Source organism: Bombina bombina, chromosome 5 (genome assembly GCF_027579735.1).
Source record: "Bombina bombina isolate aBomBom1 chromosome 5, aBomBom1.pri, whole genome shotgun sequence".
NCBI lineage: Eukaryota > Metazoa > Chordata > Amphibia > Anura > Bombinatoridae > Bombina > Bombina bombina.
The window spans coordinates 542492116-542517973 of NC_069503.1; positions in this window are offsets into that span (position 1 = coordinate 542492116).

Consider the following 25858-nt stretch of genomic DNA (forward strand, 5'->3'; position numbering starts at 1 on the left):
TCTTCCTCCTGTTTCATGCAGTGTCTACTAAGAGAGCTTTCAGCATAGTGCGCTGTTGAAATATTAACAGTCGGTTTGTGACCGCGTGGTAGGTCGCCTGTCACTGCTCTATTTGTGGGCTCTCATGATGTCGCAGTGTGAAACCTGTTTGCGAGCCCTAACTTCCTTCCCAGAATCTTGAGATCGCTATCATTCCGCGTGGGATATCCAGTTCAGAAGCTCTGGTTAAGCCTTTGGTCTGGGTCTGCCTATTAGATAGCATTAGATAGATTGTTTATTTTTTCCCTCTCACCGGTCTCCTGACCGTTAATTTGAATACTGGGGAAGAGCTTCTCCGGAGCTCCTGCTCTATGTGGCCATGTTCTAGCACGGCCAAGCTCCGCCCCCACTTTTCATTTTTTACATATGTAAGTTATTTTTTCATATGTTTTTTATATATATCTTTTTATAGCAGTTTAAGTTCCACTTACTGTTCATAGTATCTATTTCTGAAAATGATAATCCTGCTATTACAAGCAGATATATAACACAAGAGGAGATGTTGCATTATGTGACAGATGTAACATACTATAATTATAGTAAACTCACAGTATGCCGTCAGTAGAGTGATAGCTCGTCAGCCTATCACAGATGACCATATAGATTTGCATGGTATTTTGGAGCTGGACTGTACTGTTAAGTCAGGATCAGACTGATATGCTTCAGGAAAGTTTTTCTCTGTGAAAGGCACATGTTGAGCAAAGAGAGGCTACTTTTTGGGGTGTAACTAGCCATAGAACAAGCTATTATGCTATTGTTCATTCCCAGGTTCAGCGCTTCTCTCTTTATTTATGCAAATTATGACACTTAGGCTTCAAAGACTCCCTAAGTGTGATGCGGGAATCCAGATGTGGACCCGTTACTCAGTGTGCCTAGAGGGATATGGCTGCACCTCACTAACAAGGCCCACACTAGGCCCGAAACGTATGTCTAAGGTTTTGCTGTTTCTCTCATTCAGAGAGGGATTGCCTGGTATTTCAGGGCTGGACTGTACTGTTAAGTCAGGATCAGACTGATATGCTTCAGAAAAGTTCTTCTCTGTGAAAGGCACATGTTGAGCAAAAAGAGGCTGCTTCTTGGGTGGTAACTAGTCATAGAACAAGCTATTATGCTATTGTTCGTTCCCAGGTTGAGCGCTTCTCTCTTTTTATTTATGGCCATATAGATTAGTCTTCAGACTATCAGCCGATAAATACAGGACATGATGGCGGCGGCGGCTCCGCCTTTGAATAAAGCCTCCGGGAGAAACATGTCAGGGGGAGTGGGAATCATGGGGTTTCTTTTTTTTTTTAAATACATTTTTATTGAGGTTTTGAGCAAATTACAATGAAATGCATATTTATTCACAAAAGTATACTAGAACAGACAAGTGGCACTTACTAGAACATTGTCAATAACAATATACCTTTAAGTATGAAACCTAATTTTTTCGTTATTACCTCTCACGTGTTAAAGGGCCACTCTTGGACCCAACCAATCTTATGAACTTAGAGAGAAGGGATCTAGAAACTGCAATGGTCACTTTTGGACCATAAAAATTATATTATAAGATTTAAATATGTATACGAGAACAATATTGAATCAGTAACTGAAGCTCACTCTGGAAAATAAGGGAATATGTAAAGTTACAACAAATGTGCTCAAAGGGAGAACGTCTAACAAATACTTGCTAACTGGGACTTGATTGAAGAGGTGGGAGTAAATATCAGAGGTCTTATGGAAGTGCATATATTACATGCTATACAAAATACAAGTATTCCCTAATAAAAATGGGGTGTTAGCTACTTTAAGTAGAAGAGAATAAAAGGGTAAAATCATACTACTGTATTCAGTATCTATATACTCTAGCTGAAATAGAGATATCCAAACAGGGGCAAAACTACAGGGGGTGCAGAGGTCGCAGGTGCGACTTACCCCTGAGGGTGGGAGCCCAGCTTAAAAAAAAAAAAAAAAAAAAAAAAAAATTATAATTTTTTTTTATAATTTTTTTTTTAATAAAAAACTTTAACCTACCACTGCCTGCAATGATATCATGTGAGTGTGACATGACTACAGGGATTAGTGTTTCTGTTTTACCCATTAGTGTGTATGTATGTGTGTATGTATGTATGTGACTGTGTGTGTATGTTTGTGGAACCAGCAAATTACAGACCTTGTTACTACAGCATGGGGGGGCAGGGGGTAAACAGTGTCACTATACAGTACCACTATATACAGTATGGGGGATGGACCATGTCACTGACTACTGTGGTAACTTTATAAAGTACTGGGTGGGTAGGGTCAGGCCAGCCATCTCACTGGCAGATTACAGACTGTCAATAACTTACTATATACAGTACTGGGGGGTTAAATAGTAATAGGGGGTCAGACCATCTCAGACTGTGGGCACAGGGTACCTCCTTTTGCAGACATGTAATCTGATTCACATTTTTTTTCTGTGTTAAATGTAAAACATTTTATTTTATTAAATTCACCTTTTTTGGAGGGGGGAGGGGCGGTGGGGGGCCCCTTCTTAGATTCTTGCACCTGGGCCCTGTGGTTTCTAGTTACGCCTCTGTATCCAAACGATATTACTTTTAAAGTAACTATTCTCCATAGTCCATTCCCTAAAGACTCTTCAGGGATGCATACAACCTACACTAACCTTTCCTAATACCAGTTCCTCTCCTTCATTGCTAACCGCCATGAACCCCTTAGAATGTAAGCCTAAGAGCCTAACTTCTTGCAGATCACTTTCACAAGAGCCGACTACAATAGTGTGACTCTAGGCAGGGCCCTCTACCCATTTAATCCCTATAATTGCTACCTTGTATACCGCCTATGTTTATAGAGCTGCGGAATCTGTTGGCACTCTAGAAATAACCGATAATAATAGTCCCGACCGCTGATATACTTTAAATATGATCTGTATATAATAAGTGAGGGAACTCAAGCCCTAATCTGGGGTTTCTATTAGGTAACTATAAAGAATAATATGTAGTCGCAAACTTGTGTAACATGATTGGATTATCAAATATAAAACACAATAGCTTGGATACCCATGTCATATAGGGTCTGCAATGATTTTCTAAATCTTAGCTTTATAACATTATACACCACCAGAGCTCAAGTATATAGCAAACTAAATTAGCATAACAATGTATAAGCCCCCCACAAAAATAGACTCAACACCAATATATAGTTCCAAGATAGTCCTATATATCAAATAGTTAAAGGGACAGTCTAGTATAAATTAAACTTTCATTATTCAGATAGGACTTTTGATTTTAATCAACTTTCCAATTTACTTTTATCATCAAATTTGCTTTTCTCCAACATTGGTGTGTCCGGTCCACGGCGTCATCCATTACTTGTGGGAATATTCTCTTCCCCAACAGGAAATGGCAAAGAGCACAGCAAAAGCTGTCCATATAGTCCCTCCTAGGCTCCGCCCACCCCAGTCATTCTCTTTGCCGCTGAACAAGCAGCATCTCCACGGAGATGGTGAAGAGTATGTGGTGTTTAGTTGTAGTTTTTTATTCTACTATCAAGAGTTTGTTATTTTAAAATAGTGCTGGTATGTACTATTTACTCTGAAACAGAAAAGGATGAAGAGTTCTGTTTGTGAGAGGAGTATGATTTTAGCAGCAGTAACTAAAATCGTTTGCTGTTCCCACATAGGACTGTTGAGATGAGATAACTTCAGTTGGGGGGAACAGTTGGCAGACTTTTCTGCTTAAGGTATGACTAGCCATATTTCTAACAAGACTGTGTAATGCTGGAAGGCTGTCATTTTCCCCTCATGGGGACCGGTAAGCCATTTTCTTAGTCTCAAACAGAATAAAGGGCTTAATATGGGCTAAAAAACTGGTAGACACTTTTATGGGCTAGATCGATTGCTTTATTTGGGCATTTTATACAGTTTGATGTTGAAATTCACACTTTATAACTTTGGGGAACGTTTTTTTTTACGTCAGGCACTGGTTTAGACACCAGGAAGGGCCTTCTCTGCAGTAGGCAGAGCCTAATTTTCGCGCCATTACTGCGCAGTTACTTTTGAGAGCAGTACACGCAGCTGCATGTGTGTGGGTCTGGAAGTAGTTGAAAAGGTTCCTAGAAGGCTTCATTTGGTATCGTACTCCCCCTTGGGTTTGGTAAAGTCGCAGCAAAGGCTGGAGCTGGGACTGTAGAGGGGTTAAAACTGTAAATGGCTCCGGTTTCCTCATTTTAAGGGTTAAAGGTCTGAAATTTGGGGTGCAATGCTTTGAATGCTTTAAGACACTGTGGTGAAAATTTGGTTAAAATTGGTTAAAATTGAACAATTCCTTCATAGTTTTTCACATATTCAGTAAAAAGTGTGCCCTGTTTAAAATTTAAAGAGCCAGTAACGGTTTTGTTTTAAAACGGTTTTTGTACTTTATTGACAAGTTTAAGCCTGTTTAACATATCTGTGCCTTCAGATAGACTATGTTCTGTATGTATGGAAGCCAATGTGTCTCCCCCTTCAAATATGTGTGATAATTGTGCCATAGCGTCCAAACAAAGTAAGGACAGTTCTGCCACAGATAGTAAAGTTGCCCAAGATGATTCATCAGATGAAGGGAGTAGACATAGTTCTACATCATCTCCTTCTGTGTCTACACCAGTTTTGCCCACGCAGGAGACCCCTAGTACTTCTAGCGCGCCAATGCTTGTTACTATGCAACAATTGACGGCAGTAATGGATAACTCCATAGCAAATATTTTATCCAAAATGCCTGCATTTCAGAGAAAGCGCGATTGCTCTGTTTTAAACACTGTAGAGCAGGAGGGCGCTGATGATAATTGCTCTGTCATACCCTCACACCAATCTGAAGTGGCCATGAGGGAGGTTTTGTCAGATGGGGAAATTTCTGATTCAGGTAGAATTTCTCAACAGGCAGAACCTGATGTTGTGACATTTAAATTTAAATTAGAGCATCTCCGTGCACTGCTTAAGGAGGTGCTATCTACTCTGGATGATTGTGACAACCTGGTCATTCCAGAAAAATTGTGCAAGATGGACAAGTTCCTAGAGGTTCCGGTGCACCCCGACGCTTTTCCAATACCCAAGCGGGTGGCGGACATAGTGAATAAGGAGTGGGAGAAGCCCGGCATACCTTTTGTACCCCCTCCTATATTTAAGAAATTATTTCCTATGGTCGACCCCAGAAAGGACTTATGGCAGACAGTCCCTAAGGTCGAGGGGGTAGTTTCTACACTAGCCAAGCGCACTACTATTCCTATTGAGGATAATTGTGCTTTCAAAGATCCTATGGATAAAAAATTGGAGGGTTTGCTTAAAAAATATTTTTGTACAGCAAGGTTACCTCCTGCAACCTATTTCGTGCATTATTTCTGTCACTACGGCAGCGTGGTTCTGGTTCGAGGAACTAGAAAAGTCGCTCAGTAGAGAAACTCCGTATGAGGAGGTTATGGACAGAATTCACGCACTTAAGTTAGCTAATTCCTTTATTTTAGATGCCGCTTTGCAGTTAGCTAGATTAGCGGGGTTTGCAATTGTGGCGCGCAGAGCGCTCTGGCTAAAGTCTTGGTCAGCGGATGTATCTTCCAAGACAAAATTGCTTAATATCCCTTTCAAGGGTAAAACCCTTTTTGGGCCAGAATTGAAAGAGATTAACTCAGACATCACTGGGGGTAAGGGCCATGCCCTCCCACAAGATAGGCCTTTCAAGGCCAAGAATAAGTCTAATTTTCGTTCCTTTCGCAATTTCAGGAACGGACCGGCCTCCAACTCTGCAGCCTCTAGACAAGAGGGTAATGCTTCGCAAACCAAACCAGCTTGGAAACCGATGCAAGGCTGGAACAAACAAGGGTAAGCAGGCCAAGAAGCCTGCTGCTGCTACCAAAACAGCATGAAGGAGTAGCCCCCGATTCGGGACCGGATCTAGTAGGGGGCAGACTCTCTCTCTTCACTCAGGCTTGGGCAAGAGATGTTCAGGATCCCTGGGCACTAGAAATAGTTTCTCAGGGTTATCTTCTGGAATTCAAGGAACTACCCCCAAGGGGAAGGTTCCACATGTCTCACTTATCTTCAAACCAAATAAAGAGACAGGCATTCTTACATTGTGTAGAAGACCTGTTAAAAATGGGAGTGATACACCCAGTTCCAACTGTGGAACAAGGACTGGGGTTTTACTCAAATCTGTTTGTAGTTCCCAAAAAAGAGGGAACCTTCAGACCAATTCTGGATTTAAAGATTCTAAACAAATTTCTCAGAGTGCCATCGTTCAAAATGGAAACTATTCGAACGATTTTACCTACAATCCAGGAGGGTCAATCTATGACTACCGTGGATCTAAAGGATGCGTATCTACATATTCCTATCCACAAAGATCATCATCAGTTCCTAAGGTTCGCCTTTCTGGACAGACATTACCAGTTTGTGGATTTTCACAAAGGTACTCGGGTCCCTTCTAGCGGTTCTAAGACCAAGGGGCATTGCAGTGGCACCTTACTTGGACGACATTCTGATACAAGCGTCGTCTCTTTCAAAGGCAAAGGCTCACACAGACATCGTTCTGGCCTTTCTCAGATCTCACGGGTGGAAGGTGAACATAGAAAAAAGTTCCCTGTCTCCGTCGACAAGAGTTCCTTTCTTGGGGACAATAATAGATTCTTTAGAAATGAAGATTTTCCTGACAGATGTCAGAAAGTCAAAACTTCTAAACGCTTGTCAAGTTCTTCACTCTGTTCCACGACCTTCCATAGCTCAGTGCATGGAAGTAGTAGGGTTGATGGTTGCAGCAATGGACATAGTTCCTTTTGCGCGAATTCATCTAAGACCATTACAACTGTGCATGCTGAAACAGTGGAATGGGGACTATACAGACTTGTCTCCAGTGATTCAAGTAGATCAGAAGACCAGAGACTCACTCCGTTGGTGGCTAACCCAGGATCACCTGTCCCAGGGAATGAGCTTCCGCAGACCAGAGTGGGTCATCGTCACGACCGACGCCAGTCTAGTGGGCTGGGGCGCGGGCTGGGACTCCCTGAAAGCTCAGGGTCTATGTTCTCGGGAAGAGTCTCTTCTCCTGATAAACATTCTAGAACTGAGAGCGATATTCAATACTCTCAGGGCTTGGCCTCAACTAGCAAAGGCCAGATTCATAAGATTCCAATCAGACAACATGACGACTGTTGCTTACATCAACCATCAGGGGGGAACAAGGAGTTCCCTGGCGATGAGAGAAGTGACCAAAATCATAAAATGGGTGGAGGATCACTCCTGCCACCTATCTGCGATCCATATCCCAGGAGTGGAAAACTGGGAGGCGGATTATCTGAGTCGTCAGACATTCCATCCGGGGGAGTGGGAACTCCACCCGGAGATATTTGCCCAGTTGACCCAATTATGGGGCATTCCAGACATGGATCTGATGGTGTCTCGTCAGAACTTCAAGGTTCCTTGCTACGGGTCCAGATCCAGGGATCCCAAGGCGACTCTAGTGGATGCATTAGTAGCGCCTTGGGCCTTCAACCTAGCTTATGCGTTTCCACCGTTTCCTCTCATTCCTAGGCTGGTAGCCGGGATCAAACAGGAGAGGGCCTCTGTGATTTTGATAGCTCTTGCGTGGCCACGCAGGACTTGGTATGCAGACCTGGTGAATATGTCATCGGCTCCACCATGGAAGCTACCTTTGAGACAGGATCTTCTAGTACAGGGTCCATTCGAACATCCAAATCTAGTTTCTCTCCAGCTGACGGCTTGGAAATTGAACGCTTAATTTTATCTAAGCGTGGGTTTTCGGATTCTGTGATAGATACTCTGGTACAAGCCAGAAAACCTGTAACTAGAAAGATTTACCATAAAATATGGAAAAGATATATCTGTTGGTGTGAATCCAAGGGATTCTCATGGAGTAAGATTAAAATTCCTAGGATCCGGGGGCGGAGCCAACAGCCAAGGCAGCAAGACGTGTTTTTTGCAGCTCCAGGCTCTTAAATACAATTATATGGATTAACCCACTTTATAAGAGCTCCAAAATCTACTGAGACACAATCAGGAACAAGTTTTATTGGTATTAAATATAAGGAAGCCAAAAGATTTCATGTTTTGAGACTGAAACATCAATATTCTTCTCCTTCTCTAACCACGTGCACTTGTAATATCTCTGCACAGAACGACTCGGCTGATATGGAGTCCCTGGAAGCCTGGGAACTACGCACCCAGCAACTCCTAGAAAGACATTACCGATGCATGCAAGAAGATATTGAATCTCTGCTTTTTGCCTTTTTCTCATCAGCGACTCACACAACCAAGGGATCTGGCTTGCAGGAGAATGCATGGGAGCCAAAGCGATCTCACATCACTAACTCCACACTCCCGCAAGCACTACAGGAAACATTGCCTGTAGAGGACACAGAGCAAGCTTCCTGCCTAAACCAACCGCAAGTATGGAATGGAGGCGAGTCTGGGGACCTAGCGGCAGTAAGCAAATTAGAAAAAGAATATCCCTTACCAGCGAGGAAAGAACAATCAGGTACCTTTGAGCAACGCTGCACCCCACAGCCCTATAATACCCCAGCAGCCCCTGCGCAATATTACATTGCCCAGACCACCTCACCAGCCCAAGAGATAACCGCTAGTGAGAGAGGGCTGGTCCGGCTGAGGGAGATGCTGCTCACACGGCAGCCGATGCTTGTAAATCCTTTAATTTCACAAGGAAGCCGCACAGCAAAGAAACAGCCTAGAGATACCGGGCAATTTTTAATGACTTGGAGACATCTCACCAAGCCGCAAACTCGGCTCAGTATACACAGATCACGCCACGCATACCTGAATTACCTGTACTTTACCATGGTCATAGATTTCAACTTTCTCAAAGCCCCAAGCCACAATTTGGACACATGCGGAGTGGGTTAGCACAAAATACCCAAGACACGCTACTGAGAATGGCTTGCTCCAACTCAGAACAGCTATCTCCAGAGCTCTCCATAACTTTATATTACTATTTCAGTAGACTAGATGATATTTGTTGGGTTAAAGTTTTCTTATGTGTGGCCTACGGACCTCTGAAATGTTAATTTACCCTTGCCGGTTATTGTGTCTACTACCCCAGTGTCTCCTTTTAGCGATCCTCATAAAATATAAGGATAAGATCAATAACGTGAGAAGCATGATGGCCCCACTGTTCTTTTTGCTTTTTCTATTTCTCCCTGTTGTGATCCTTTACTCTCAGCCTCCCTCATACTCAAGATAGATTTGAAACTTATATCTCTCAACTAAGGGTTATGTTAATTTACTGCAACCACAATGTAAATACCTAGCGTGTTATCTAATGAATATCTAGTCCTTATCTAATGTTCACATGTAAATGTCGACCTTGCTATCTAAAAATGTTGGCATACTTATTCCTGTTCCTAGCTAGCATATAAATAGTGGACACTGTATTATGAGCTTCTCCACATCCACTGTATATGTTGAGCCTGACACCCTCAAAACCTCTACTTGAATGGTATACTTAAGGCCCTCCTCTACGTTATATACTTAGCTGTTATATCAGCATGTTACTACTGAACAAATGGCCTTAGAGCTTACTATAATGATCTTTTTGCCTCCCAACGTGCCTCCATATGCAAATATAGTCACATTTATTATTATACTTACTCAGAGCAAAATAACATACCTTTCAATTATTAAGTGGATAAATGCATAATTGTTGATTATATTAAGTGCCGATCTATGTCATGCTATCACTTGGATATTTTCTTATTACCCCGCTATGCATATCATAATTGTTATCATGCATCATTACCTATACAACATTGCTAACCCCACCTTCTCCTTAGCCCCTAGTTTCTGCATGCGCACAGACAATTTGACCCATCTGCATTCCTAAGACCCCCTCTACTATAGTCCACTGCTTGTTGTAATAAAACTCTAGGGAGACTTCCATCCGACTAATAATTTCTCTACATCTTTCCTACACTTCACTACTTCCACACATATTACTGGCCTCACACCTGACTAAACATATACAACAATCTACCCACAGTATACATTAATATATTTTCTGATAAGTAACTTCTGTAGGGTATTACCCCAAAAGCTTAATACCCCGGTACATTTAGAACTTCTCTAGTTATCCCAGACGCGCAGCTTTCTAACCTCCTCCCCCCCACACACACTCTCCCCCCTTTAAAGCGGCTTTAGCCCGCTGAGTACCCCTTCCCCTGATAAAAAAACAAAATACCAACTCTATATTACTCTAATCCATTAGGACACATATCTTGTCACGTTACCACAGTAATAGAGGGTCCATTTACCACGCCTTTTCATTCACTGCTTATAAAAGAGGTTTTATAATTATACGTCCTAGTCATTTTCCTCCTTCATACACAAACTCATCATATCACTCCCATCCATTACAGTACATATATACAGGCACATACTTGTACATATACTCCTTTCACTATCTCTAGACGCCATATTCCTCATGTTGCTCTTGTCACCATATTTGGCTATAACTCCTGTGTATTCATACATATACAAGCAATGACATTTACCATGACAAGTACCATTATAATGTTACCTCCTTAGGTTCTCGACCAAAAATATGTTCTACAAGGGAGTTGTTAAGATGTAATCTCTATGTTTGACTTTATATTGACGTATTTACTATTTTATTGTATTTGCTTATTACCTCAATAAAAAAATATTTAAAAAAAAAATTCCTAGGATCCTTTCCTTTCTCCAAGAAGGTTTGGATAAGGGATTATCAGCGAGTTCTCTAAAAGGACAGATTTCTGCTTTATATGTCTTGTTACACAAACGACTGGCAGCTGTGCCAGATGTTCAAGCTTTTGTTCAGGCTTTGGTCAGGATCAAGCCTGTTTACAGACCTTTGACTCCTCCCTGGAGTCTGAATTTAGTTCTTTCAGTTCTTCAAGGGGTTCCGTTTGAACCTCTACATTCCATAGATATCAAGATGTTATCTTGGAAAGTTCTGTTTTTGGTTGCTATTTCTTCTGCTAGAAGAGTTTCTGAGTTATCTACTCTGCAGTGTAATCCGCCCTATCTGGTGTTCCATTCAGATAAGGTTGTTTTGCGTACTAAACCTGGTTTCCTTCCAAAGGTTGTTTCCAACAAGAATATTAACCAGGAAATAGTTGTGCCTTCTTTGTGTCCGAATCCAGTTTCAAAGAAGGAACGTTTGTTACATAATTTAGATGTAGTACGTGCTTTAAAGTTCTATTTAGAAGCAACAAAGGATTTCAGACAAACGTCTTCTCTGTTTGTCGTTTATTCTGGCAAGAGGAGAGGTCAAAAAGCTACTGCTACCTCTCTTTCCTTTTGGCTGAAAAGCATCATCCGATTGGCTTACGAGACTGCCGGACGGCAGCCTCCCGAACGAATCACAGCTCACTCTACTAGGGCTGTGGCTTCCACATGGGCCTTCAAGAACGAGGCTTCTGTTGATCAGATATGTAAGGCAGCGACTTGGTCTTCCCTGCACACTTTTGCCAAATTCTACAAATTTGATACTTTTGCTTCTTCTGAGGCTATTTTTGGGAGAAAGGTTTTGCAAGCCGTGGTGCCTTCTGTTTAGGTAACCTGATCGGCTCCCTCCCTTCATCCGTGTCCTAAAGCTTTGGTATTGGTTCCCACAAGTAATGGATGACGCCGTGGACCGGACACACAAATGTTGGAGAAAACAGATTTTATGCTTACCTGATAAATTACTTTCTCCAACGGTGTGTCCGGTCCACGGCCCGCCCTGGTTTTTTAATCAGGTTTGATAAATTTCTTTCTTTAACTACAGTCACCACGGCACCCTATGGTTTCTCCTTTTTTTCTCCTGTCCGTCGGTCGAATGACTGGGGTGGGCGGAGCCTAGGAGGGACTATATGGACAGCTTTTGCTGTGCTCTTTGCCATTTCCTGTTGGGGAAGAGAATATTCCCACAAGTAATGGATGACGCCGTGGACCGGACACACCGTTGGAGAAAGTAATTTATCAGGTAAGCATAAATTCTGTTTTTTCTCTTGGTATTCTTAGTTTAAACTAAACATAGGTAGGCTCATATGCTAAGCCTTTGAGGGCTGCCTCTTATCACATGCTTTTTAAATCTCTTTTCAACAAAGACAGAAAGTACACGTGGGCCATATAGATAACACTGTGTTCAGGCACAGGGGGTTATTTAAGATTTAGCACAAAACAATGCTAAATTTAAGACAATAGATAATAAACAGTCACAGTCATGTGATCAGGGGGCTGGAAGAAGGTTCCTAGATACAAGGTAATCACAGAGGTAAAAAGTATATTAATATAACTGTGTTGGTTATGCAAAACTGGGGAATGGGTAATAAAGGGATTATCTATCTTTTAAAACAATAACAATTCTATGGTAGACTGTCCCTTTAACCATAAAGATATATATATATATATAATGGACAGCAGACTACAAGAAATCTTGCATCCAATAAAAAATCATGTTTATAATGTTAGCCTATGCCAGCCCTCGGTAACTGAACTGCAGGCATTACAGTTCAGATTGGAAATAGCAGTGTCCTTTAGCCTACTGAAAAGGATGATGGCAGATCTCATCAATTCTGGACGTAGGAGCAGGCTCAGGGGCTTTGACTCTGACACGTGTGCCACTTGAAACAAAAATTTGCCGATTCTAGAGTGGCTTGAAAAGCGTCTCTTGTAGGGGTAGTACTCATAGTCCAGAGACTTGTCAGCCATATCTGCCACATCATCTGAGACCTTGCTACCAGTATCCATGTTCCCTGGCTCCATTACAGTATCTGCCTCGGCCAGAGGTGTCTCATTTCAAACCTGCTCCGTGGAGCCCACCGGATTTGAATCAAAGGGTACCTCATGGAGCACCGACTGTGAAAGATGGCCAGCAAAGGTGTCATGGAGTAGTTTTGCTAGGTCCCGAAAGTGATCGTCCAATAGTTAAAATAAATGTGACTCCCATCTGTCCATCGGGAACATAACTGATGTGAGTAGCAGACGGTTCTCCCTTCTAGTATCTAATACCTATTTTGGTATTGTTGCAAAAAGTCATGGGCCTGTTAGGAAAAGAGTTATAATAGTCACAGCAAGACTACATTACCCCGGATGACCGGGGGGGGGGGGGGGGGAGATGCCAAGAGTATCGCAGCACAGACCTCAATGGTGTAAGTCGGAGCTTCGGGTTATTAACCCATCAATCTAAGTGTTTTTAGAATGTGTAAAGCATAGTGAAATCATGACTATATCTTCTCCTGCTGGATGTTGTAAAACTTCTGGGATAAAGAATGGATTTATTGTATATCCTCAGGAGTTCCAGAATAAGCTACCATTCATGTCCGCACCTAGCCATGCCCCCCATTGGGGTTCAGTTCCTTAATACAGGGTGATTGTGTAATTAAGTGCCATGACGATTTGCTAGCGCTTCTGCCATTAACATTCACTCCTTCTGTAACAGTCATTACATGAATACTCACGGGGGGATTTACTTGCATCTCTGCCTCACTCCACAAGACTCTCCCCTAGTTTTGAAAGCTTCAAGTGCTTCCTAAAGACTAATATTCAGGGATGCATACAACCTACACTAACCTTCCTTTCTCCACTGCTATCCCCTTGAACCTAGCATGTAAGTCTATGAGCCCAGCTGCTTGTAGTTCACCTTCATAAGAGCCGACTACAACAGTGCAACTCTAGGTAGGGCCCTCTACCCATTTGATCACTTTAAATGTTATCTTGTAGACCGCCTATGTTAATAGCGCTGCACAATCTTTGGGTGCTCTACAAATACCTGAAAATAATAATAATAATGTTATGAGTAATATATAGAAGCATTATACTTTTCGTGAAACATGCATCATTACTATGTACACCACTACTCCTTATTAATCAATATACTCCTCTCACCCGTGGTGTTATATCCCATCACTGTTAATGCTATATATATATATATATATATATATATATATATATATATATATATATTGTAGGGATAAGAGATATTACTCTCCACCCTGTCTCCAGTTACGTTTCCATAACAATAATAATTCTGGTGGGATTGTATACATTGTGATACAATTTGTACACATTTTTTCAGTTACATACTGGTGTGGCCGCATTTTATGACTATGCCATATTGACATTATAAGCAATAATAAATACTTTTAAGACATCAATCTTCCTATACCTATAACTGACTGAATCTCACTATTTTGTGTTTTTAATAGTGTAAATAAAGTTTATGTTTTAACTTACATTGTTCCACCATTTTGGGAAAATGTACTCATTTATCTCAATGCTGCAGAGATACCAATGTGGTGATTATCAGTTGTGGAGTGCTACCCAAGTATACACTCTGAGCATGATTCACACTATATTCTTTTACCATTTGTATGCTTATGATATCCAAATCTACATCTCTGCACCAGACCTATCTCCTTCGTTACTAACTAGTGTCACTAACTGTCTTTCTAATATTTCATCTTGGATGTCCTCTCACTACCTTAAGCTAAATCTCTCAAAAACTGAGCTCCTTACTTTTCCCCCTTCTTCCAAAATCCCTACCCCCTAACTTTCTCTAACTCTTGATAATAACATCATTACCCTAACCATCATGCCCAATGTTTTGTGGTCACAATTGACTCAGATCTTTTTTTTTTTTTTTACACCCCACATCCAGTCTTTGGCCAATTCTTGTCTCCTCCACCTTAAAAACATCTGAAAAATGTGCTACTTTCTCACACAAGACACAAATAAGACTATTTCACTCTATAATCATTTCCCGCGTTGATTACTCCATCCCCTCAGGCCTCCCTAGCTGCCGTCTATCTCCCTTACAATCCATAATAAATGCCTCTGCCAGGCCGATCTTCCTTACATGTCGTTCCTCATCTGCTGCACCTCTCTGCCAGTCCCTTCACTGGCTTCTTCTAACCTCCAGAATAAAACATAAAATCATGAACTTTTAAAGCACTCAATAACACTGCTCCACCCTATATAGCCGACCTTGTCTCCAGATACTCGCCCTCCCGTTCCCTTTGCTCTGCTCATGACCTCCTTCTATCCTCCTCTCTTGTTACCTATTCACATTCCTGTCTACAAGACTTCTCCAGACTGGCCCCTATTTTGTGGAACTCTCTGCCTTTGCTCGTCACGACTCTCCCCTAGTTTTCAAACTTTCAAGCACTTCTTAAATACTCTACTGTTTAGGGATGCATATAATATACACTAACATTTTCCTATATTAGTCCCTCTCCTCCTTTAGATATCCTCTTGAACCCCCTCAGCATGTAAGCCTACGAGCCTAGCTGCATTGTAGATCACTTTCAGGAGAGATGATTTACAACAGTGAAACTCTTGGCAGGGCCCTCTATCCCTTTTTTTTCCTATAACAGTCACCTTGCTTATTAAACCCACGTCTTTAGCGCTGCAGAACCTGTTGGCGCTCTACAAATAACTGATAATAATAATAATAATGTGCATGATTGTAGCATATAAGTTCTGAAAACTTAGATCCCCATGCTTATACTTCCCAGGTTATTCTACCCTGTTAATGCTGGGGGTTTCTTGTGTAGTTGGGGTGTAGATGGTCAAGAGCTTTCAGCTATCTACCTTATTTGTACCAGTACTGATTTTTTATTATAATTTACAATGCAGTTTCCTACATTCCTAAGGTGACCGGTCTTTTTTATTGTAATGTTTTATTATTTTTTTGTTTATCATTAACATTTTTGTGTAATTATATTTTTTCTCTTTTGTTTCTTCTTTTCTTTCATGGAGGCATTAATTTGCTAGTATCCTTACAGTGTGAGACTTATGGACATGCATTATGTAATAAAAACAATTTTGCATAATTTAATCTTCTAAACATATTTATTTTCGAGTGCTTGGATTCCTTGTCTTTTGTAGTGAGTTTATAATGACTTACCATGTATCTATTTTTCTCTTTTTTTACAATGCATAAATATATATGTGTATGTGTACATGTACATGAATATGCAAGTGAATACACAATCAATTTTATGCCTATATAATAAAGCACAGACACTTGTGCATTAATATGCAATATCAAAAAAGTGAATTTTCACTAACAATTGTCCTGACACAGGAATATGGTTTCTATAACCGCCAACAACTAGACTTATTTCACTTCATTCAGTTCTATTGGGATCAAAATAAAGCCCTACACTAATGTCTCTCCGTTTAACCTTGGAGATGTTGCGTTTTCCCCCCTAATTACTCCTTTTCTGTCTGCATTTCTTTCCCTCTCTAATTTCCTCAGAGACCAATATTTTTTCTCCTTAGGTTCCTATCCATCCTCCATTTAGATTTATTTACTAGAAAGTATTAAAGACATTAAACTCATACATATTAAGAGGAGAGAAGTTACATATTGGTAAAAAAATCTTTATTGCACAAGATACAAGGTCACTGAATTTTTCACAATTTAAAAATGCTATAATTTCAGTATAATGTACATTTCCACAACAAATGTTGGATATGTTTTGTTTTTCTTTAATATTGTCTCAATTTTAAAAAAATGTAAATAATGTTTATAGAACTTTATTTTATATGTTTTCAATGTGTTTTGTGAACATTTTTTTTAACTCTTTACAGTTGACTTCAGGTCTCAAGTGACACTAAATCTTCCAGTGCATTTTCGGCTTTTGCTCAAGAGCAAATTATAAATTTCAACTTGTAATATGAGCTCAAGTTGGTGCATTCATGATATACAATGAATGTATAGGTTACATGCTGTTTGCGATGTGCAGCAATATCTCATATTGTGAATCATGCTATCATTAGAGCTACAATTGTAATATGGCCCCTCACTAATTTATGGTAACTATCACAATCATTTAGTTGTCTGTTTCCCTGAAGTATTATGACCTAAAACAAATAACTAGTATTTATATAGCGCCTTTCTCTCACTCTCGGAATTAACCAAATCGGCAACTGAAAAGTAATAGTTGTTATTATAACCCAATTTAATGGTACTTATTTTATTGACCTCTGAAGGATAAAGGGCTGAGTCAGCCCTGCCAGGATTTGAACCTGTGACCTTGCAAACAGGCTTTTTTGTAGCAAGGGCATTTACCAGCAGAGCTATCTCACCGGTCCTTATCTGCCAGGCTAGACAACCCACATATGGTGGGAATAATTCACTAGATGGGGATTTACTTAAAGGGACAGTCTAGTATAAATTAAACTTTCATTATTCAGATAGGACTTGTAATTTTAATCAACTTTCCAATTTACTTTTATCATCAAATTTGCTTTTTTCTCTTGGTATTCTTAGCTTAAACTAAACATAGGTAAACTCATATGCTAATTTCTAAGCCTTGGAGGGTTGCCTCTTATCACATGCTTTTTAAATCTCTTTTCAACACAAAGAGACAGAAAGTACACGTGGGCCATATAGATAACACTGTGTTCAGGCACAGGGGATTATTTAAGATTTAGCACAAAACAATGCTAAATTTAAGACAATAGATAATCAACAGTCACAGTCATGTGATCAGGGGGCTGGAAGAAGGTTCCTAGATACAAGGTAATCACAGAGGTAAAAAGCATATTAATATAACTGTGTTGGTTATGCAAAACTGGGGAATGTGTAATAAAGGGATTATCTATCTTTAAAACAATAACAATTCTATGGTACTGTCCCTTTAATCAAATAGACTCTCAGACAATTGCAACACAATTCACAAACCTAACAGGGAAAATGTATAAAATACAACTAGGCTTGAAAACAGTTATGCAAGAGTTAAAACAGATATTTTAAGAGTTTTGAGAGTAGTGAAGGAAAATAAAATGCTTACAATAAAAGTTGAGGAATTAGAAAACATCTCTCGTCTTTAAGGATTGTAGGACTGCCAGAAACTATTAAATCAACTAAATTAATTAAATTTGCTGAAAAATTGCCTCCACAACTATTAGGCATACAAAAAGTACACCCGGTTGGGCTAGAAGAAGATTCTAAAAATTATTATAAAATATTTAAATTTTCAATCTAAAATGGATATTTGAAGAGCATACAGAGGCTTGACCATGATTCAATATCAAAAAAAGAGAAAAATCTGATTTTTCAAGATTATTCGACAATCAATTTGCTCTTATATCTGGCTAAACTTAAGATATACTCTGGAAATGCAGTGAAGTTCTTTTTCAACCCAGAAGATGCACAACATTTCCTGCCAATGGAAAATTTGTTAAATACATCATAATATGAATCTGTTTCTTTTTTATGCTCTTTTCTTTTTTATTTGACTTTAATCACTTGTATTATCACATTGATCATTTCTTCACTTTAAGAGAACACTTATCACTGATCACTTGTACACTGAGAAAGTGCTTTTTTCTCACTCTGATTGGAGAACTATAATATGAGTAAGACTTTATTTGAGACATGTATGTATGTATTAGTAATTTGATTTTAAAAAAATCACAACTTGAAGAAGATACATTTTTTGTTGTTGCAAGAATATAGAATTAGAACATTTTCTCTTGTGTTTAGCGATGATGGAATTAAAATGGGTTAAATATTACTAAATTGTACTTCTAAGCTGTTTTAATGGTGAAAGCAGTGTCAGGGAATGTTGGGAAAATAAACTCCTTAATTATAAAAAAAAAACTATTTTATCTTATTTAACCCCTTAATGACCGCAGCACTTTTCCATTTTCTGTCCGTTTGGGACCAAGGATATTTTTCCTCTTACTCGTTTACTGTACCCACACATATTATATACCATTTTTCTCGCCATTAAAGTGATGGTAAACTCCATTTTATGTAAATAGTTAATTAACATCAATTAATTTAATCAATGTGACACACCAAATATCATCTAATCAAGTATATTTGTAATTACTTACAATCCTTTTATTAGTATGATATTCTTATGCGATCCATCTCCAGCCCCCTGTGATGTCATATTCTTTGCTTGTTTTTTTGTCCAATCACTAAGCCTGTCGTTAGACAGGCTTACTTCTAAGGAACCCGCTATACGCCTGCGCAATATAGCATTCTTCTTACAATATGCTCCTCCAATCAGGAACGTTTAAATTCCGTGACGATTTGCGCGTTCATGTTTTTGCACTGCATGCATTGATTGACACTTCAACACGGCACGCCAAAGTAATCATATTTTTTAAATATAATTTATAACTATGCATATTTGATTTATAAATATATGAAATAGTAATAGACTTACTGATTTATAACTATTTTAATAGAAATTGCTCGTTTTCTAAGGGACCGATCACTCGCTCACTCGTTCTCATCACTGTTTTGCTTCATATGGCACTAAGTAACCATTGAATCTCATGACTCAGTGTTTACCTGGTACACATCATTTAAACCACTGCGCATGCGGTAATAATATCCATGTCGGGAGCGTGCAATTGCTCTGACGTGCAGAGCGGGTGGGACCGCAATAGACTCACATAGATTTTGTGTAAGGAATCAGAGGGGCGGAGCTAAGCAGCGCTAAAACGGATTGGGAATATGTGTTAATTATACTAAAAGCAAGTATAAACAATTTTTAATTTTAATGCGGTTTGATTACTGTTATATTAAAGATTAGAAATCTGGTATTTACCCACAAGGGAGTTTACCATCACTTTAAGTGGACTTTCTAAAGATACCATTATTTTCATTATATCTTATAATTTATTATTAAAAATATTATAAAATATGAGAAAAAAACACACTTTTTCTAACTTTGACCCCCAAAATCTGTTACACATCTACAACCACCAAAAAACACCCATGCTAAATAGTTTCTAAATTTTTTCATGATTTTAGAAATACCCAATATTTACAGGTTCTTTGCTTTTTTTGCAAGTTATAGGGCCATAAATACAACTAGCACTTTGCTATTTCCAAACCCCTTTTTTTCAAAATTAGCGCTAGTTGCATTGGAACACTAATATCTTTCAGGAATCCCTGAATATCCCTTGACATGTATATTTATATTTTTTTTTTAGAAGACACCCCAAAGTATTGATCTAGGCCCATTTTGGTATATTTCATACCACTGCGCACCACACGTGTATTATGCCCAGCAGTGAAGGGGTTAATTAGGGAGCATGTAGGGAGCTTCTAGGGTTAATTTTAGCTTTAGTGTAGTAGACAACCCAAAGTATTGATCTAGGCCCATTTTGGTATATTTCATGCCACCATTTCACCGCCAGATGCGATCAAATTAAAAAAACGTAAAATTTTTCACAATTTTAGGTTTCTCACTGAAATCATTTACAAGCAGCTTGAGCAATTATGTCACAAATGGTTGTAAATGCTTCTCTGGGATCCCCTTTGTTCAGAAATAGCAGACATATATGTCTTTGGCGTTGCTTTTTGGTAATTAGAAGGCCGCTAAATGCCGCTGCGCATCACACGTGTATTATGTCTAGCAGTGAAGGGGTTAATTAGGTAGCTTGTAGGGAGCTTGCAGGGTTAATTTTAGCTTTAGTGTAGAGATCAGCCTCCCACCTGACACATCACACCCCCTGATCCCTCCCAAACAGCTCCCTTCCCTCCCCCACCCCACAATTGTCCCCGCCATCTTAAGTACTGGCAGAATGTCTGCCAGTACAAAAATAAAGGGAATCTTTTTTCTTCTTTTTTTTTAAATTGTATAGCATATTTACATATGCTGCTGTTTAGGATCCCCCTTAGCCCCCAACCTCCCTGATCCTCCCCCAAACATCTCTCTAACCATCCCCCTTTGCCTTTTTGGGGGCCATCTTGGGTACTGGCAGCTATCTGCCAGTATCCAGTTTGCAGAAAAAAAAAAAAAAAAAATTCCCAGTTTTTTTTTCTGTAGTGTAGCTTCCCTCCCACATACCAGCCCAACACCCCCTGATTTAGCTTTTTATTTTTATTAGGTTTTATAAACCCTGATTACCAAATCCTATGGTGCATATTTTCTGTAGTGTAGCGGTTCCCACCCGCTCCCTCCCGTGCCCGCGCCCGCCCCCTCCCTATCGTGCACGCGCACGATCCCGCCCCCCTCCACATCACTTGGCCCATCGATGGCCGCCACCCGCCTCGGCTCCCACCCACCAACGATACTGGCCATCGATGTCCGGTGCAGAGAGGGCCACAGAGTGGCTCTCTCTGCATTGGATGGCCATACATGGTTATTGCAGGATGCCTCCATATCGAGGCATCACTGCAATAACCGGAAAGCAGCTGGAAGCGAGCAGGATCACTTCCAGCTGCTTTCCACACCGAGGACGTGCAGGGTACGTCCTCAGGCGTTAACTGCCTTTTTTTTGAGGACGTACCCTGCACGTCCTCGGTCATTAAGGGGTTAAAGAAAATAAATGTAGACATATCATCTTTACAAGAAACTCACCGTGCTGATTTAGAGAACTATAAGAAAACAGAATTGAGTGACATAAGTTTTTTTTTTATCTTTTATACAAAATCATCAAGGGGAGTTGCCATTTTGATTAATACAAAAATAAAATATAAAATTAAAAAAGTCAAATCGATTACATAATAGCTGGTGAGAAAGGATTATATGTTATAGCTGTGAGAAAGATTTGGTATTATGTAATATATACGGCCCAAATAAGCAGGATCCAGGCTTTTGGGTAAGATTACAAAAACTACTGATTAGATATGTTGAATTTGATATATTAAATGGAGATTTTAACTACAGACAGGACAATGCCAGGTTTGCACCTTGAGGTTATAGAGTCCTATCACCATTATAACAGTTACTTACACAATAACAAGGGGTGACATTTATAAAGAAAACTCTAAGGGGCACATTTATTAAGCAAGGGCTGATTTAGTTCTAGTGGGAGCCTGTACCAACGTAATCATTTATAATGATTTAAAAATTGATTCTCAAAAATAAGACAGGTACCTTTCTTGAAAATTTTTTTTTTTTTTTTTATTGAGGTTTTCAAAGCACATATCATACATTGAAGATTCACTTGTCTCAAGAATCATATTACAATAAAATATAGGATCGGCATCAACAAACAGAAATGCATAGCAAACAATAATCTATATAATAACTATGGAAAGCTAAATACAGTATAGCCATGTGCGCATAGGTAACTAAACATATCATCTGCTCGTTTGGAATCTTCCTCAAAACTTATAAAGATAGCACCTCAATTTAAAGGGTAAGGGGGGTATATCAATAGAAAACTAATCCAAAACACTTTTAAATAGGGTTAGGGGATTCGAGTGGGGTCTGTGCCCCTAAGCTTAACCAGTAAGCTGTATTAGCTGGGGGGGGGAGCCATCTGAGAGAAGCCATATGGAAAATGACCACTATATAGAAATCCAAGATAGGTCCTGACAAATGAAGCTAAGTGTATTAATTTAGCTAGGTACAATGTAAAAGCACATCTTGATAAGATAAAAACTATAAATTCTAGTACAATCAACGTGAATTGTAACGTTGAGTTGGGATGCGCATATCTCGGCCGCAGACAGCGCCTCCCACTCTCAGAACATATTAGGTGACAGAACTATATTAGGTGGGGACTCACCTATAAATAAGTGCATCATGGACCTATGATATTATAAAAAAATCACATTGGGCAAGCAGTTCTGCGTTAGCAAAATTAAGTTGTTAATTTGGGCAACTGAGTAAGGTGTTAGGTGAAGCATCAAAATAGAAACTAACTAGGGGACATAAGTTATGAATACCTTCGGTATATTATATTTTTAACATGTTATGTCCACCTATTAGAATAGTCTTTAATAACTGTAGGGCCTAGGTAGAGTATCAGAAGTCCATGAAGGACCAGCACCTATATGGTCTATCAGATAGGAAAATTTTCCACAAAGTAGCTAGCAATTATAGAATGTTAGTGGTAAACTGAATTAGATTGAGTCACTTATTCACAGTGATAAAATACAAACAAGCAAAATTCACTAGTTAGAGAGTACTATTCATGTATACACAGAATATTGAATCACAGAGGCTCAAAACATCAAGAACTCCTAAAGTTACTCCAGACACTATAAAGTGGCAAACAGTTGTACAATGCTAGTGAATATCCAATATATTGATTAAAATATGCTATCCTTTTCTGAGAATTCTCCAGGAGTTCAACATAAGCTATTTCATAGTTCAAGTTATTTATACGTTGTAACTACAAACAGAAAAATAAGGACCCACTTCACCAGTAAACTCAGAATTGTGGTTGTACACCCACCCAGTGGACATGTCCGGTATAGACCAAAAAGGATAAAAATAAAAATTAAAGTAATTAGCCGGTGCCTGAATATATATATATAACACCAACCGCAAGTATGGGGAATAAAAATATATAAAATATAATATAAGGGCTTCCAATTGCTTCATCCCCAAATTGCACCATAATAGTTAATCCCACTCATAACATATAAAAATGAGCCATTACTACTGTACCTTGCGATTAAAACTAACAAAAAAGAGATAAAACATTCTATGCGAAATTGTGAACATATGAACCTAAAAATACAGAATTCACAATCACATGAATAAACACCATTAAGCTATTAATAGAAATACACTTTAAGCCAGGCACTGGGCCATATATATATATATATCTTACGGGCTAGGCCACAGGACAGAGCAGGAATAGCATGTCCCACCGTATTCACGGTAATTGTCCTACATGTTTGTCAGAGTCCAGGGTTTCATGCATTACAGTCGCCTGCAGTAGTGGGCATCTCCTATCCCACTCCTGTGCTTGAGAGTACGTGCCCCAGGTAGGTCATGCAGGGTGGTGTCAGTTCGCAAGGGTCAAATTGATCGGCTGTTCGCGGGAACCTGTCCGGTATGAGGGCTACAGAATCGGTACTCACTACAGCAGGTAAGGGCTTGACACTCTCCTCTAGTGGAACAATCCAGGCAGGGCATCGCCAATATGAGGTCAGGCAGCTAGGGCCCATCGCTACCAGCCTCACCCAGAAAATTTCACCTATTCTTAGGCTGCCTTTTAAAGCGCTCTGTGAGATCTCCCGTTCCTCCATCTCATGCATTGGGCGTTCGCAAAACTGTCTCTGAGGGTCAGCTGCATCCTGCAGAACGTAAACTGCCGGTGTAGACTTTAGATTCACATCAGGTAACCTCTGTGATTCCGATAGATACAGTCCCTCAGATGTGGCTGCCAATAAGTCAGGCTGACTACCATCTCCTGTCGCTTGTGGCTGTATTTCGCCCAAAACCTGGAGCATATTTCTTTCAAAGTTCGCCAGCAGGGCGTGTAATAGCTGTGAAATGTTTTCCATGTTGCCTCCGTAGTCTAGATAATTGAGGATGACACACGCCACACCAAACTCCAACAGGCTCCAAACTCCGGTCAAGTCTCATAGGCCTCACTGCAGAGAATGTCTCTCTGTGACTAATCCAGCATGCCGAAGAGCATAGGTCAGGAAAGTGTTCAATGGGCAAGCTCCCACATATCTTCAGACTTATGAATGTGCAGCAACTTCCATCAAATTGGTGAATTAGCTAGTAAAATATCAATTATAGTGAGGAGCTCTTCCAAAGCACGTCCTGCCGCTTCGGCATCAAGCTCCGCCCCCCACCTTTCTTGAAATTTAAACAGCGTCATGTCAATGCGTGCTGAGTCTCTGACCTGTTCCCCCAGTTTGTTCATTTGATGGTGGATAGTGTCACATGACACACTGAGTGACACCCACCCATGGCCAGCAAGCAGCAGCGAAAAAAAGGTCACCAAGAGGACAGCTGTTAAGAAAAACACTCAGCATACTCTGACTAGGAGGATGACTTATAAGGTCCATCCACAGCAGACTGACTCCAAACAATTACTCACCTTCTGCTGGTGCGCTGCAGGAAGGAACTACAGCTGCATAGGGACTACCTTAAGGGAGGGAGTGGAGGTAGGCAGACAAAGTACTTGTAGGGCTTAGGGATGGTCCAGCCTATGGCTAGTTGATAGCTACTTGGCCTTGCTCAATTCAAAGGCAGTCTCCTGCTGCTCCCCACAGACTCATAGCCTGCAGAATGTGCCGCCCCCTCAATCTGCCGTTCTAGACAAATGCCTTGTTTGTCTAGGGCTTAATATGCCCCTGAGTTACCCTAAAAACAAAAAAAGATTAAGATAAACTAAAAGATGAGGTGGCAAGATCTTTAAGAGTGATAGATGCTCATTATTTTCTTTACTTTAACAAACTTGACCACCTACTAGCAAGAAAACTCAAATATATTACTAGATCTGTGGCTATCCTGCAAATACAAAAACAAGATGGTAAGCCATCTAACAATCTTAAAGAAATAGACACATTTGCTACATACTATAAAAAAATATTATTTACCCCATATTATAGTGAGAAAACGCACGTTTAAAAAATTAAGCCTTTTCTTGCCAAGCGCAAACTTCCACAACTGATGTAGAATCTTTAAAAATATCATATGCCCTCATTCCGATTTGTGAGGTACTTAATGCAATTAAAAGGTTGAAACCATCAAAGCCACCAGGACCAGGTGGACTTTCTGGCCTATTTTACAAAACATTAGCGGCTGATTTAGCACCTCATTCAGAATTTTCTTTAATAATATTATGGAAGGGGGTGGAATTTCCAAAGATATTTCCAAAGATATATTATCTGCAAGAATAACAGTAATCCCTAAATCAGGTAAAGTTGCAATGTCAAAATTATAGACCTATTTCCTTGATCAAACAAGATCTTAAATTGTTTACTAAAATACTTGCTACTAGACTAAATAATTATTTACCAGGACTGATCTCTTCAGACAAAGTTGTTTTTTAAAAAAAATAGAGTCACCCCAGATAACATTAGGAAAGTAATACATTTGGTGGACTACACCAATGAAAAGGAAACGCCTTTTCTGTTTCTTT